This window comes from Chinchilla lanigera, unplaced genomic scaffold (genome assembly GCF_000276665.1).
Source record: "Chinchilla lanigera isolate Chin_1 unplaced genomic scaffold, ChiLan1.0 scaffold00001, whole genome shotgun sequence".
Classification (NCBI taxonomy): domain Eukaryota; kingdom Metazoa; phylum Chordata; class Mammalia; order Rodentia; family Chinchillidae; genus Chinchilla; species Chinchilla lanigera.
The window spans coordinates 13,459,892-13,476,624 of NW_004955402.1; the positions used below are offsets into that span (position 1 = coordinate 13,459,892).

The 16,733-nt window shown below is 40.4% G+C and overlaps 1 protein-coding gene across 1 annotated transcript in view; it reads right to left on the reverse strand.

Annotated features, from left to right (window-relative positions):
• The window catches only part of Znf521 (zinc finger protein 521), a 270,519-nt gene that overhangs the window by 160,222 nt on the left and 93,564 nt on the right, over window positions 1–16,733 (reverse strand). The gene's annotated exons all lie outside the window — the stretch shown is intronic.

Consider the following 16,733-nt stretch of genomic DNA (forward strand, 5'->3'; position numbering starts at 1 on the left):
AATGAAAAGAGGAAATATTACAGGAATGGTTTAAAATTAACACAGTCAACCCAGATGTCTAATATTTAATAAAAAATTCCCCCTGAATTTTCCTTGTTTTTCTATAAAAAGGCAATTCTGAGGACCAAAATCTTTTTGGGGGTTCTTATTGATACAGACTTTATTGCTTTCAGCAAAAAAATATTAAAAAGTAAGCACATGAAAGAAGACAGAAAACACAATAATAATTATGTCTTGTGTAATAAAGACAACTAGGATTCCTGCAATAACTGAAAGATTCGAATACCATAGGCCAGAAAATGGATTATTAAATGTTAGAAGGGTACTGCTAGATATTACATGTAGCTGGGATCAGCCAGGATCAAGAAAAAAATGAGAGTTTCACCAGGGCCAGATTTTATAGTGTATTTTGTTTCAGGAGTTCAAGAGGTGGCCTACCATTTCTTCCTTTTGCAAAAAGCTTCAGCGGCCCGAACTTCCTTAGCTAAACAGGACCTGCACTTTGAGGTGAGCAGAGACAAAGCAACTTGTGAAAAACTGGAAACAGGAAAAGTGATAAATGATTATGGTAAATGCTGAAGGATTTATGAGTAACAAAGAGAAGACAAACAAAAGTGCGAGCCAGATATAAACTTAGCGAGTTAACCATAAAGGAACTCTACTTTATATTTATTTTAGGTGTTGTTTTTTAAAACTCTGTCTTTAGCAAATGTGCACTCGGATTTCTGTTGCCTTTCTAACATCCAAGTGGAAAAGCAGATCTTCTCAAAACAGGCTGTGAAATCTCTTCCTTACTTTTTGAAACTATCTATCATTCAAAATCAGATGAAATTTTAAAAGCATTCACCCTCTAAGAGAGCAAGATTTTTCATAAATATAGAAAAGTAAGGATCCTGCAGGAGGGCTGCTGAGGATACAGTTACTGTTATAACAATGTGTTCAATTAGGATATTATTAGAATATTCTAATAGCCATTAATGAGAATATGCTCAAGAAAGTTTAAATTCTTCAACGCTAAAGTTCACTTCCAAGCTGAGTGATAAACATAAAAGCAGAAACCGGCAAGCATTATGAAATGAATTCCATGTCTGCTTTCTTTTAGGTAACAAGATTTTACTAGATTGTCAGCCTCTTCCTTATCCACAGGAAACAGATGAGGATCATTCTTTTCCTGCATCTAGAAACTGATGACAACACCATCTCACTATCAATGCCAGATGGCAACCCTCTCACCCTGAGAAAACAACCAAACACCACTCCTGGACCCCTGCCCACTGCAACACAGCTCCACCGTACAAGTGGAAAACCGCATGATTTTGCATCCTCATTTACAGGACTCCATAACCCAACAGGCTTCCAGCCTCAGAAAGGGCTTGAGCATTGCAGGTGAGGCTTATAATTAAAGCGAATACATCAAGAACATATGCAGATAAACTCAACTTACCACCCCACACACAGAAAAATGACTTTAAAAAATCCTAAAACCAAAAAAACCTCAACAAGGATCTATTTTTCCCTTAAAAAGAGGCACCAAGGCACCTAAAAGTTGGTTTCCCTGAAGCCAACTAAAGATTCTGATATTTCTTCTAATTGAAAAAATTACTATTTGCTAAATCTGCTCAGCACTCTAGATAAAAACTTACCACATTTATCATTTACACTTAAATCCTGCTGTTTCATTTAAAAATATTTTCAAACACATCATCTCATTTGTACATTTGGGGAAAAGCAGTGAATCAGAATTTGTCATGCCTCTAGACTGGGAGGAAATAACTACTGAGGTTGAAAATTTAGCAACTGAATTTATCATTAAATTATAGGCTGTGTCTAGGCATGATATATCATTATATAAATGTGAAAAGAATTATAGAGCAATGGACTCCTATAAAAAGTGTGTGATCCCTGACACAATGTTTAAATCAAATTTCTGTCTGTGGTCCAAACCTAATGATGCCTACTATGTAACTGTTGTCTTTAGCCTGTACATTGCAAACCCATGTCAAGTGAACTGATTAGGATCAAATTTTTAACTGGTGTTTAAGAAAGCTGGGAATGTTTTCTTCCCTGCCCTTCATCGCCATAACCCAAGGACATAGAAGGAACTCATTTGCGGACTTTCAGCAATTCTGGTCCCCCTTCTATGTGCATCAGACCCTCCCAAGATTTGTACGGTGGTGGTGTTTTTACCAACAACTGCTCAAACCTACCTAAGTCTTTGGAAGTTACCTATCCTCATTAACTTACGCTTTCTGGCAGTCACAATTCCAACCATGCTTAAAGAGCTGATATAGATTAAACAATTTTGATTTGTTTTTATAGTTGGAAGAATCTACGGAGGCTTCTTTCAACTCCATTTTCAGAATCAGCTTGAACTTTTTCCCCTTCAGCACTAACTAAGCGCTGCTTGGAAGGATTGTCTTTCTGTGTTATGGCAAGTTTTCTGCATTTCAATGTGAACTACTTAACATGTCCATGTTAAATTTTAATTTTTGGAATCAATCACTTCACACTCGCTGACTCTAAGAGAGCTATAGCTCTTACAGGCAAAAAAAAAAAAAAAAAATTTGCTGGAAACCAGCTTTGTGGCCTAAAAGTCTATTTAAAGATGCAAATGTGTGTGCATAGTTGGTGCAGATGTTTTTCTACAGTGACTGTACTTGCTGAGTTTCACCATTTCCATAAAGCACATTAAAACAAGTGTGTGAACACTCGGAGATGAAAGTCTCAAACACTCCTGAGACTTTCCATGGAAAGTAGAGCCGCCTGACTTTTCTCCAAGCAGACAGGAATGCCCATGATTCAGCAGCCTGAGTAAATAAAAGAGGTCCTTATTTCCTAATTTTGCTGGCTGGCCACAGTGCAGCGGCCTCTGTGAGCTTGCCAAAGGGGATGCAGAACTGGAACTACACCCAGTCGCTGAAGGCCTGTCTTTGTTAGCCAGCCAGGCTTTCCCGACCATCTTCTGGCATCAGACCGGCTGTATCCTGCAAGGAAGACCTCCATCTCGGGCTCCAGAGCTCTCCAGTCTGCCTGCAAGGACGGAACAACAGATTTTGCCGGTCTGTGTTGGAGGAAGACAGCTGGAAACGCAGTTAGCAGCAGAGCAACACCTGTTCTGTCACATTTATGGGGGAAAGTGCTCACTAACAGAAAAGTGAAGTCATCCCCCGGAGTTATTCCACTGAAAAAGGGGACCAGAGCACAAAGTACCTTTGTGGCGTGAGCCTGGGGAGGAGTAAGTGAAGACTGGACCTGATTTTATCCTGGCTACTTCTGACGACCTGGTGAGCATGCTCGTCAAAAGGAGGCCGGTGAGAATCTGTGCATATCCTGCCACTGTGGAAGAGCAATGGCAAGAGCCTAGGCCACCCATTGGCTCCCAAGCCTCGTCGAAGTAGCCAGAAACAAAAATAATAGCGTAAAAGAAGAACGAGGACATGTGCAGGGCAGTTAGGAGGATTGTGCATATTTATTTTGTCTCATAAAGCAAGTCTTAATTAGTGTAAAGTCCATACTCCCTGAGTATAGGGACCGAGCTTTTTCACTGTGGACTCCAACAATAGGGGTAACCTGCAGTTATTAAGCAGAAACTAAAGTAAGAAAGCAGACTGAGTCATCTGAGACGCTAAAGAGATTGTCCAAATCTCCGAAGCACTGGAGACTTCCTACACATGTAGATCTCTGCAGGGCAGGGTGGACAAGAGTCTGGTTTGGTGACATCCTTCTGTTTTGTTCACCATACCAGCAGAGTAATATCTTAACTGGCCTTTGGGGAATCAGCATCATGTGTGTCCATGTGCCACACAGCAAGGTTCCACCCGCCAGGGCCAGGATTCACATCATGGCTACTTTTTACATCCCAGTGTAGAAAAGATGCACAGGTATCAACAGCCAGGGTCATCTGCATGTGGGAGCACCACGACTCAGGATAAGGACTAAAAGTCAAGAGTCTGGAGTTTTATTTCTAGCTTCATAACTGACTTGGTGAGTGACCTGACCAAGTCATTTAATCTGCCCCTACCTTGGTATTTCACCTGCAATATGAAGATAATAATTCTCCCTACTTACTCTCTTGGGTGTTACAAAGATTAGTGAATGTTTCTAGGGCACCTTATCATGGCTAGAAGAAAAGCTGCATATGTAAACAAAAGGATTTATAAGTGTTGCATGCATTTCTGTTTCCATGTGCAAGCTTCTATGTATAGACTATAAACACGTTTTAATATTTTCTTTCCTTTAATGGGACCCCTGGAATATCAGTTTTAAAGACTGGCCCAATGGAAATCTCTAGCACCTTAAGCAGTCACCATTGTATATATAGCCAGCAAGAAATTAAAACACAAATAGTTCTTAACATCTAAGAATTAATGGACCATAAATCCATGCTGACTACATTCCAAGTATTAAATTATCATACATAAGATATAATCTTGGGTCTTTACAGACAGGTACCCTTGGAACAAGTATGTTTCTCTGTAATTCTGAAGCCAAGTATATAATTTTGAAATTACCTCTCTTCCTCTTAAAACACCAGCAATACAATCATGGCATAATTTAATATCGTAATCAGTTAATTTAGTGGATTATTTTTTAAAGTGTCAAACAATAGGTTAAAACGAAAGATCAAAACAAATTTCCAGGTCTCCCCTCCTTTCCTTAGATCATTCTGTATTTCTGCCAGCAGCTCCTGGAGTGGTTGTGAACTTCCCTACTGAACACAGTTCACAGTACTGTTTTCATTCATCAGCTACCTGAGCCACCTTAACATGAGCTGGGAATCCTGAGGGACACACACAGGTGTGCACAAACGCGAGGAGACATTCAGTGCTACTTAAAGAGAACGATGCTTTGAAAAGCGGGTTTCACAGATACAGGTAAAAAGGTATCTGTCATGTGACCACACGGCCATCACGCTAATGAGTTTACCCTGTCATATTTAAAATCATCTAAACAAAGCATGCAATTCATCTTCTACAGCAATGATTTAAATTGCCAAAGGATAAAGCCATCCTACACAAACCAGCATGCATTTTGCCCAGTTGCAGCCCTTCATTCTAGGTAGAAATGCCAACAGTTTGGGGAAAACTGCCACTCTAATAATATTTAACTTTCATGCGTCTTTTTGTTGTTGGTGATTTTTTTCTTTTTACATCAACAGCTCTGCATTAAATTCATTCCTTTATCATATAAGCTTACTTAACTGCCTAAACATGAATGCTCTTTACTGAGCATTTAAAAGAGAAATGTGAACTTTAAAGTTATTCATCATTCCCAGGTGCTTCTAAATTCTGTAGTATTCCCAACTGTTCTGGGAGGACCAATGAAATACATTAGCAGTTAGGTTATGGGGAAAAGGGTGGGCGACCAATAATGACAGCAGCTGTGGGTTCTGGAACTGGCCGTGCACATTTTTTAACACAATCTTAAGATGAATTCCAGATATCAGAGCTCAGAGATTAACTTTTTTCTTTTTAATACTCCCTTTAAAAAAAAAAGGGACTCACTTTTCCCCAACAACCCTCTAATACTCGAGATGAGCCACCTTTAGCAATAAGGGGTCCCTGTGCCTTCTTTCTGCTTAGGTAATCCTGGGCTCTCCACGCATGCTGTCTCACAGGCGTGAGCATTTGCATTGCGTGTGTGTTGAGGAGGACAAATGTTTTGCTTGCTGTTGCTTAAAGTTCATTTGAACAGACGGAGCTCAGTGAATTCCATCTTCTGCAGCCAAATTAAACAGAAAACACTGCATTTTTAAGCAGTTCACACTTAACTCCACCTCTCCAATCAGAGGAAAAGGCTGACGTGAAACCAGTTAGAGAACAGTCCTCGTCTCTCACATGGAAATCAAGACATTGTGTTTCTGAAACCAGACAGACAAAAAAAGTCGTTTCCGACTACAGGGGAGGGGAGATGAGATCGGCTTTTTCTATCTTTTGGCTCACTTCAAAATACATATAACTAATGATAAGCACCAAACTCTTCCAGTTCTGTAACAGGCAATTGCGCATCACACAGCTGTTTACAGTGCTGAGACTGAGAGTGTTCTCAGCTGCTTAACATGTTTATCTTTCCTTTAATAATGACAGACATCACCCTAGTAGATCTCCTGTGTCGCTATTCTTTTTCTCTATGATTTTGAGCTAAAAGCCATTATTACTTACTGCGTAGTCTTGTGTTTATATACGACTTTGTGACACAGAGAACTTCTGAAGTCATTCATTGCCTATTTAGTTCACTCATTTATTTAACTCATATTTATTAAGCACCTAGTATGCATGTATTCAGGTCTAACAGTGAACTCCAGAAGTTATTAAGTTCTTGTTTTTTGTCTACAATGGCAGAAAAACTCCAGCCTGCCTCATAGGTAGTATTATAAGAATCAAACATGACATTGTATGAAAAAACTTTTCTGAATTACAAAAATATAAAAATGCCTTAAGCTATTACCACTACTGTGAAAGCCAATGTTAACGTCAAGTTATAGCTGATAAGTGGGACAAAAGAACAAAGGAAGAAAAATTAACCGTAATTTAGTTGTTGCCTTTTTCATGTTGAGATTCTCATAATTTTGAATGACTTAAAGGGCATTTTTGTTTACAAACGAAAAATGAACACAAACACAAAAGAAATCTTCTGAATGCTACCTACAGATAATCTGGAAAATCAATGTGCAGTATCTCTAGCCACACACACTGGCAAGTCGTGATTAAGTCACTACTAGAGTAAAATCCCCGCCTCAGAATGGCCCGCATTCAAAGTCCTGCAGACACATTCCACAATGACAACACCACCCTATAACTCACGACTTTGCTTATTTAGAAATTCCTGGAGGCCGACTCTGTTTTCCTTAAAATCCCTTGCACTAGTGTGAAGTGTCTGTATTTCCTGTGCTTTAAAGACACAGCCACCTCTTTCGGAAAATAGGAAGTTGCACGGTGCCATCAGGTCCACCATTAGTGATTTTTAAATTAACTTTTCACCAGGGAAACAATAAAGAGGATTCTTCCTGTACGAGAAGCAAGTTGCCATGGCTTCATTAGGGATGATGGATCCCTGAAAGTTCACTCCCACACATTAATAGTTTTCTTAAAGACTAGCCACAAACCAATAGAATTTCTAACAAATAAATCAAACTATTCTGAGGCATCTGGTTTCACAGAATGTTTTATCATGTTAAGCTACACTTTGCTGAGTATTTTTCCAACATGAAATCTTTGGTCCAAAGCTGGAAAACTGTGGATCACAAGGAATTTTAATAGGCCTGCAATGTGTTTATTTCACCTATATCACACATTCATGGCAGCAGGAAAGCCACCTTGAATTTTCAGCAGTTTATAAAGGCCATGCTATATACTTCATTGCAGACAAGGCCACTGGAGAATACAAAAGTGTTGAAAGGCTAAAATTTAATTAATGAACAATTAGCACCCCCTGTGGGTTCATTGTGTAGTAAAGTGATAAATACAGTTTGCTAAAGTAGAAAAAGCTGTTACAAAGATGGGGGCGTGTTACTAAAATGATCCATTTTCTACGGTAATACTATTGGCCTTCGTGTTCTTGATTTTTGACATCCATGTGCTTAATACGGGATAGGTACACTTGACATCTCAGTCAATAATCATCTTTAATTTTCCAAGGCACAAACTGACTCACACAGGTAGACAAGCAGGGGTGAAAATGGGAGTCAGATGGCCAGTGAGTCCACCTAGCTGACCACCCAACAGCTGCAACTCGTGTACTCTGTGCTGGGTACTCACTTTCTGCATTTTATGGGGAAGTTTTATATGCCATCATCGTATCAAAAAAATTCAGAGATACCAGACTATCTGACATTTTGTGCACAAGAAGGGGTCTGCAGTAGGGCTAATCCCCAATGCAGCTTCACAGAATAGAATTGTTCCATTCTTTTTTCAACATAATTATTAGCTTTCACATTCACAGAGTAAAACTAAAATTGAAAAGTGAGAACAGAGCCCAGGTAACTCAAATGATGTAAGGAGTTCCTTCATTTCAAATCAGACAATGTCTGTAAAAGTACTGTTCGAACTGCAAAGGACAAAACTACTTTCTGAAAATAACTTCACTGAGAGGATAAAACAAAACATTGATACAGATCAGATAATATCAAAAACCTTTACTTAACCAAATATGAAAGAAGCCACTTAAACATAAGTCTGATCATCAATTTGATGGGTTTTCCAGATACCTGTTTCCTTTTGGGTTCAATTTTCTCTCCTAGAATCTCTACCTTAGAATGATAGAAAATAAAATCCAAACTAGTTCATTCTATCATTTTTTCCTTGTAACATCCTTGCTAATTGTTTTTATGAGAGCCAGTATCGATCCAGATTTCAGTACATTGTGTGTATATGCATGAGTGTTTTTTATTCAGAGTTGAATAAGAGTTCAGAATAGACAACATGCTTTATGCCAAATTAGTTTTTCCAACAGTTTATGTACTTCTCATTACGAAAGTGTTAATCATAGTTATTTGCTACTTATCTGGGTAATTGTCTGTTGTGTAATCATGTCTTAATGAAACACTTCTTTAGGGGAAGACTTCGTGATACTCTTTTCACATATATATATACAAAATCATTTTTAAAAAATTTATATATGTGTATACATACAAAACTGAGATCCAATGCCTTGCCAAGTATCCTAATATTGAGATAGGGCTCAAAATCCTCATGACAGCTCCATACACTAGCCTTTCATTTTGCCTACATCTAAGATCATTTTAAAATACCAAATCAATGCACAGGAAGAGAACACCAGGCAGGGCGACCGCAGTGACAAGCCAGGTAACGAAGCTGGCTGGAGGCAGGGGTGGCTGGAGACCCCATCTGTGCTCCTTGTATGACGGCGCGCTGACACCTGGCCCTCTGGCACCCAAAGCACTCAAAAACAGCAGAGTGCACTAAAACCCACTGAGGCCTAAATATGTTAAACATGATTTAAATAAGAATAAATTGAGAAATTCTAGGCAGAGAATGAGGAATACCTTCTTATTCCACATGTGAGATACGCCAATTTCAGAATTTCAGAATAAATTTCAGAATAAATTTCCATAGGAAATGTACAGCAATTTTTTTGCCTTTCTAAAAGGGGAAACAGATAGCAATACACATCTATGTATATTCAAGACTCATTGTTATGACCCCCACACAAAGGCATATTTCTAAGCGTCAAAGACTTAAAACCCCCTAGCCACTAGCCAGGTTCTGGAATCTTGGCTGATCACATGCTGTTGGTAGCAAAGGGCTGGTTGGAATCTTTAGAGAGAACCTCTTCCTAGGCTGAGCATGACTGACTCTTTCCTTTACAGATGAGCTGATGCTGTTTGGCATAAACTGTTCAGACCTCTGGATCTGATTTGAGGGATAGACAGAAAAAAATGAGTGAATTTGCTTGGAGCCTACACAGGAAACAGAAAGAGAAGGCTGTCACCCCCTAACTTTTCAGACATAGGAAACAGAAGATCTGTGAGACATCTTGGCCTATAGGGGTAAAAGTGCTAATGTTACAGGTGAACAGAGAGCTCAACAAGAAGGAGCACCAAGGTCCAATCCCACACCAATCATCAAAATGATGGCTTCAAGAAAAACCAAACCCAAATCCCCCTCACCCAGGGAAACACCTCATCTCTGTGTGCCAGGAACTCTCCAAGCCCACCTTTCCCTGCCCTTCTTCTACTGAAACCACCACCACAACAAAACAAATCAAGTGATGAGTCATCTAGTTCTTAGAATCAAAGTATAAGCTTAAATTGTATTTAACATTCTCACTGTTTTTTCTTAGAAATGTTATTTTTCACATTGCAAAATGAATTTAGTCTAATGGCCATTTGAATTCATACATGTATGGAAGAATGCAAAAATCGCCTCACAGTTCTATGAATCGCAATCCCTAACATCCTATTTCTTAAATTAGCATCACTTCTGGCTACTGATTAGAATATCCTACACATGCACACACACACACACACACAAGCACACACACACACACACACACACACACACACATATGCACTCCTCCAGTTCTCCCTAACAACAGATGATCACCTCCCTCTCACGCACCTCCTTCTTTGAGTTGGGTGGGGTGGGGTGGTTGAATCAGGTACCAACAGATAAAAACAGAAGGAAAGGTAGGCTCCAACTGACACATGGTCAGCTTCATCCTCTTCATGCTCTTGCCTCTAGGGACATATTCATAGCCATTCATCACAATGAGGTACGAGAAGGATTCGTCTCACCTACCCTTTAGGCTACTCTTCCACAATCATCACTGCAGCTCCTCTGGCTCCACACAATCAAACCAAAGGCAGACGCCCCTGTCACCAGGCAAGCCAGGACAGCTTTGCTAGTATAGCCCATCAACCGCAGGCAGCCCCACTGTCTGAACTGCTGCTTTTCCAGGCTTACTGACTCTGAACCTCTGGGGAACCTTCTTGAGTGCTCACCTGTGCATCCAAGTTTGAGAACTACCGCAGAATTGATTCTTTCTACAGAATCACATCTACATCCTTTATTTAGGGTATGCTACACAATGCTGTTGTCTTTGCATATTTGCTGCTCCATATTAGATCATTATGATGGAAGGCTTCCTCTCTCTTATTCAAAGGTGACACTGAACCTCAGCTCTTCCAAGGAACAGTTTCAACAGCATGAAAGTAAGACCTTCTCTCATTTCCCTCCTCATCCTTTCAGTTATCCTTCCTCACTTTTAGAAGAACACTATACTGCAAATCTTCACAGCAAATGCTCAGTGATTCTGGTAAAATTTACAGTGTTCCATGTACATAAAGCTCAGCCTTATGGGATTAGGGTACATAATTCTGAGTAACAGACCCACCATGCCTCTTGCCTAAAGATAGAGACACATTTTGAGAAAGTAGGCAATTATATTACTGTGCAAGCATCAGAGTTCACTAATACAGACCTTGAGGGTATAGCCTTCCACACACCTAGGCAATCTGGTGTAGCCACTGTCCTATACAGAGTCTGTCATCGGGAGAAATGTCACTAAAAGTCTACATCTGGAACTTTTGCTGATGTCTATCTACTTTCAGGCTGCGTTAGCTTGGTGAGAAATATCAATGTGCTGTCCAAGGCAGCTCACCCGACCTACCACTTCAACATAGTAAGGTTATCATAAAACTAAACACAAAGCAAATAAATATCTGGAGCAGGAAGCAGGGGAAGGAGAAGGGTTCTATAATCTGTGGTACTTTCTCTTCTCACTCAGGAAGGTGATGCTGGAATTGCCCATTAAATGCCTCAAGTACAGACATGTCCAGAAATTATAGGCACCTTGTTCTTTGAGCTGCCTCCTATCAATCTCCTGCCGTGTCCTGGGTTCCACAGGTAAGTGTGGTCGACCATGCACACAGTAAATTAAGCCCTCTGCTGTCAGAATGGAAATAGGAGGGGAGTAGAACAAGGGCTTGATCTCAAATGCTTTTTATTGGCTTCATTTACATCCTGTTTAAGGTCTTAAGGTGTCTTATCTCTGGCTACCAGGGGGTATTTAGCAGTCGAAGAAGTGAGCACACGTTCCCTCTCCCTCTCCACCTGTCCCTCTCCCTCAAGCTCTCTTTTTTTTCAGGCTATCTTATCTTATCACACACATCTCTTCAGGCATAAGAGAACCCACACTTATCAGAAGCAGTACACTCTATTGTTGTTGAGGGCTGTTAGAGACAAATGCTAGTTTAAGTCCAAAGCAAATCAGTTAACCTCTTCTGTACTCAGTTTAGAAATACTCAGGAATATCTCACCTTTATTAGAGCTCAATGCTATGAGAAGTTTCCCCTTGAATTTACATGTGCACACAACACCTACCCCTACCAGAACAGGAAGACAAAGGTACAAAGGGCAAGTCATAGTTGCATGCTAACCCCAAATAAAGCAGCTGCATGCTTGTCTCACCCGAGCCTTCAGGTCATACCCCTACCCCCTGCTTATCTCTCCCTGATATGGGGGGGGGGGGGCGGGAAGAAAGTTCCAATAATCCATTAGGAAAAAAAAAAAACAGACACAGAAAGAGCACCAGGTAATGTGGGGGACAGAAGCCCTGAGAAAATGAACTTCCCAGATGTGTCTGAATGCCAAGCCATGGGATCGACATAACATAAAATAACTGTTAGAAGCATATACAGCACATGTCTTCTCTAACAGCAATGCAGACACCGGAATGCAAATGTATTAAATAATCAGACGGTCTGCTGGGATACCTGAGTATTGAGGACCTTGGTTTTCCATTTTAAACTCAGTAATGCTGGCCCTCAACCCTGAACACACATTGGAAATTTCCCAGGAGCTTTACACATACTGGTTGCTTCCTCGGGGCAACTGAAGCAGACCCTCCAAGGGTTGGGGCCCCATGGGGGTACAGGTAGGGTTCACAACCAGTGCTCTAGACAGTCAGGAGTCAATCTACGAAGCCCCATGCAAGGTAGTCTAAATCCAGACTCCCTCAAAACAGAGCTCTTTAGTACGTGGACTCAACCTGCCTTGCCACAGGCAGGCCTGCATGGGGCAGGTTTTCTGCTGTACTCTGTGTCAAATGTGATGAGCATTAAAAAAAAAACTGCTGCAAGAAATACTGAACACTCCAATCACTCACCATTATCACATGTGAGAGAGCAATATGGGCACAGTTATTAGGCATCTCATCTGTGTGTTTTATATTCCTTTTAAAAATTCCCACTCCTCATCTCCTTCCTACCCCAGCACCCCATGGGCTCCTTTAAATTAGTGATAACCCCATACTTTCACCTGCAGTGCAGGCTCTCTTAATTGTCCATTATCTTAGTGTGTCAGCACAAAGGAGCAGGGACGGAATCCTCGTCCAAATGGTTTCACCTCCCTCTCCTGAGAGTGATGCCCTTGTCAAGGCATTAAAGACACGAAAACCTGCCACTTATCAGAATTGTATTTGAATCGAACCACTGTCCTTGAAAATGGTAGGCAGGAGATATTATCAAACCGCACTGCATTGCCAGCTCTGGTTCCACGGTGGCTTGAACAATCTAAAAAGATACTATCCAAACTTTGCCATGCATTCCCCATAATGGAATTACAGGTTAACAATGAAAACATGTTCACTGATTTCTTTTAATGGTTAAATACAAAGAAATCCATGACTCAGATTGTTCATGAATACAAAGTTAACAGTTCTAAGCCATAGGAAACCTTTGAAACTCACCCTGGAACTAGACCGTAAAACTCTTCTAATTACTCGGTACCTCCAATTCTTAGCAAAGGCAAGACAATGTTATTAAAATAACACATTTATCTTGCCATAATGGGGGTGTGTGCACATCTCTAGTGATCCTATGCAGATTTAAAAACAAAGCACACTCTAAATAGCATTTAAACACAAAAATGAAAGAAAAGATATTTCTTATTCAGGCCAGTTTGTGTGCCTCTCATGTCTGTTGCCACTTTTTATATTTCTATTTCACTCTACCCAAACCCACACTGCCTTAGAAAACAGAATTTATGCGTGCTTTTAACAAGTAAACAAGTGTACAAATTAATTCAGAGAGCAGTAATTTTGAAAATTTTCTATGTTTAATGTGCACTGCAGTTAAACTACTTTTTCTGTACAAATTAATTTACTGCATCAGTGATCGATGTTTATGTTTAGGCAATTTTATTTCTCAGTATGGTAAAATTAGACCTAATAGTTGCAACCTGTTATGTCCAATCTGTCACTGAAATTCAAATTGCCTTTTTCCTATTATTCAAGGAGCAATTTGGAGGAATTAAAGCCATCTAAAAACGGAAGACAAACAATTCTCTGTAAGGACTCAATAGCCTGTGTCATCAACCAAATCCAACCCCCGCGATCTCTTCTGAGCAGGTTCTTTCAACATGATTTTCCTGAGGTTTTCAAACTCGTATATGCTGAGCAATGCAAGAGGAAATTTGAGGATAAACTCAAATTTTCACCCTGAAATTTTTAGCCTTTACAAGAAACAACGAAAGATTTAAAGATTTTGCTACTGACCTCCCTCCCAGGGTCAAAAGGGACGCAGTTAAAAGGTGGTAATTAATTGTTCAGAACTGGATAGCAAAGCTCAGTGTCATTCTATACCAGCAGAAGATCTGTTGTTAAAAAACTGAAATAAAACTGAAAATACCTTTCTTTGTGCTCCTACTTGCTCTTTCTATTCCACCCTTCCTCCCTCTCCCTCAACTTTTCTATGATCACTTTTTAAATTCCCAGACAAACTCATTTCCTCAGAAGATTGCTTAGATCATCAAGCTGATTAATAATTTTTACTTCAAGGCAGGACTGATTAACGTGGATTATTCAACTGATTAAGAGTGTTACGATATTACACAGCCAAGTGAGCTCCAAGTGTTGTGTTTTCCACATTTTTTTCTTTAATTATTAAAATAAGTTCTAATTAATGAGACTTAGGCTTCTTAAATTTAGAGAACTCCATCATAATGTGAACTTTGAAACTGTGGACCTAGTTATATTTCTTTGGCTATCTTAATACCCAAGGACGGTGGAAACAGAGTACATGGATTCATGGCATTTTAAATTTGAGCTTTAGGGTAAGAATCTATTGTTCACCTATGGAAACTCATTGGCTTCAAAGTGCCAAACTTTAAATGATGTGGACAAGTGAGCCCCAGGACTGTCACCTTCTTGCTGTTCACCACCTTTGACTGTCCTCACTGCATTCCACTGAGATACTGCAGAACCCCCCTCTTTCCCAGCATCAATCACATCCCTTCCCCAAAGACACCTACCTCCAGGGATCCCACCATAGTCTTGACCCAGACAATGCCAAAGTCCTGCATTCAACATCCCCAGAGAAGGTAAAATATTTAAGCCTGTGCATTCATGGACACACACACACACACACACATACACACTCACACACCCCTATATCACCTCACTTCCAAGCAGCAGAATTCCTTTAAGATTCCGAGTTCTGGTAGCAACTTGTGCCCCTACCACTGCCGCTGTGCAGGATGCCTCCGACCTCCCTGCCTGAGGACTAGAGCTTCCCAGACTCCACTCAACTTCCTGCAGGGCACAAGCCAAGAGGTCCAAATTCCTGGCCCTCACAAGGTTTCCCAACTTCCCACACCTGCTCCCGATCTAGAGCAGAAGGGATGGCGCTAATCCCATGAAAGGCAGAAAAAAGGGCTAGTCTCTGCTTCAGCGGTAAGCCCCACAGAAATGCAAATCTAGTTTCCTTCATGAAAACTCAGGACTCCATGGCCCTCTAAACAAGGGCAACGTATTGCTGTACCTGCCCTCTCTAGTACAAATCAGAGGCATCTTTATGTGACATTACCCTCTATGAGGAGAAATTCTAAAAAGTACTCTCCTTACAGAATTTTGTCAAGCGTCCTTTCTACTGGTTGAATAAAAGTGCTGCTGAATTTCTTTCTCTTCACTCCATTTTCAGGGATTTTTGTGCATTTCACAAACTGCGTAGCTGTATTCTGGGGCTCTTTTACACAAATTTCCATGTTAAAAAAAAAAAAAAGTAGGTGTTAGCTCAAGAACCAAATCCCGCTGCACTACACTGTCTCATTGGAAAATACATGGAAATTCCAAGTGACCAACATATTAACTAAACTTTTGGAAGACGATTTACAAGCTGGAAGTTACCCATATTTTAACTGGTGGTTTTAAAAACTGGAGTAAACCAACTGATCAGCTTTCTTCTAGCAAATTTTCGCCTATTCATTTACATGAGATAAGTTGTTTGGTCTCAGTGTGCATGTTCCAAACAGAATTTTTAAAATTCCATTAATTTTACTGCTGATCACCAATGAATACTTTTTATAATGCCTAATTCCTAGAAGATACATTGTTCAATTCATGGTCATTTTTTAAAAGAGCAACTTCGGGTTCATAGGAAAACTAAGCAGAAAGTACAGAGACTTCCTATAGAGCTCCTGGCCCTCCATGTACACAGCCTCCCCTGTATGACCAACACCCTCCCGTCCCACTGAGAGGTACATTTATTATGACTGATGAGCTCACAGTGGCACTTCGTCATCACTGGAAGACTCATGCCCTTTTTACTCTAAGCTCCACACACTGACTTTACAGCTAGGGGATGGTGGAAGAGAAGGAAGGCAGCAAGGTGTCAGCAGCGGGGAAGCAGCCTCCCCTCCTGGTCCCGCCAAGTGGACCTGCAAGTGGGGGGAGCTGGCCTCTGTCTAAAACACTCTGGCTGCTTTCATACCTCTTATTCAAATCAAATCCTGCAATCCTTCCTGCTTCCCTTTTCTTCCCTTTCTCCTTCCTTCCTTCCCTCCTTCCTCCCTCCCTTTTTGCCTTCCTTCCTCCTCACTGCCTCCCTTCATCCCTCCCTCTCTCCCTTCATTCCTTCACCACATGAGCATTTAGTAGGAGAGGCTTACAAAGGCATACAAAGTATGATGCCTCTGTGTACCTTGGATTTGGACAAATATGTATATTGTCACTACATGGCTAGATCAATTGTTTATTTAAAAAATGATAGCTTTGACCCCTATAATAAGAAACAACTGGACTCAGTTCCCATGCAACGGACTGCCTTTCTAATTAAAGTCAGTTATTTGGACACTATATGAACACACGCATATACACACATGTAAACACATACACATGCACATACACATGTATGTGGCATGTTTCAAAGGAAGATCCAAAGATGATTCCACTTTGCTTAGATCATAACAAGGTAGGAATCAAAGTAGTGACAACAA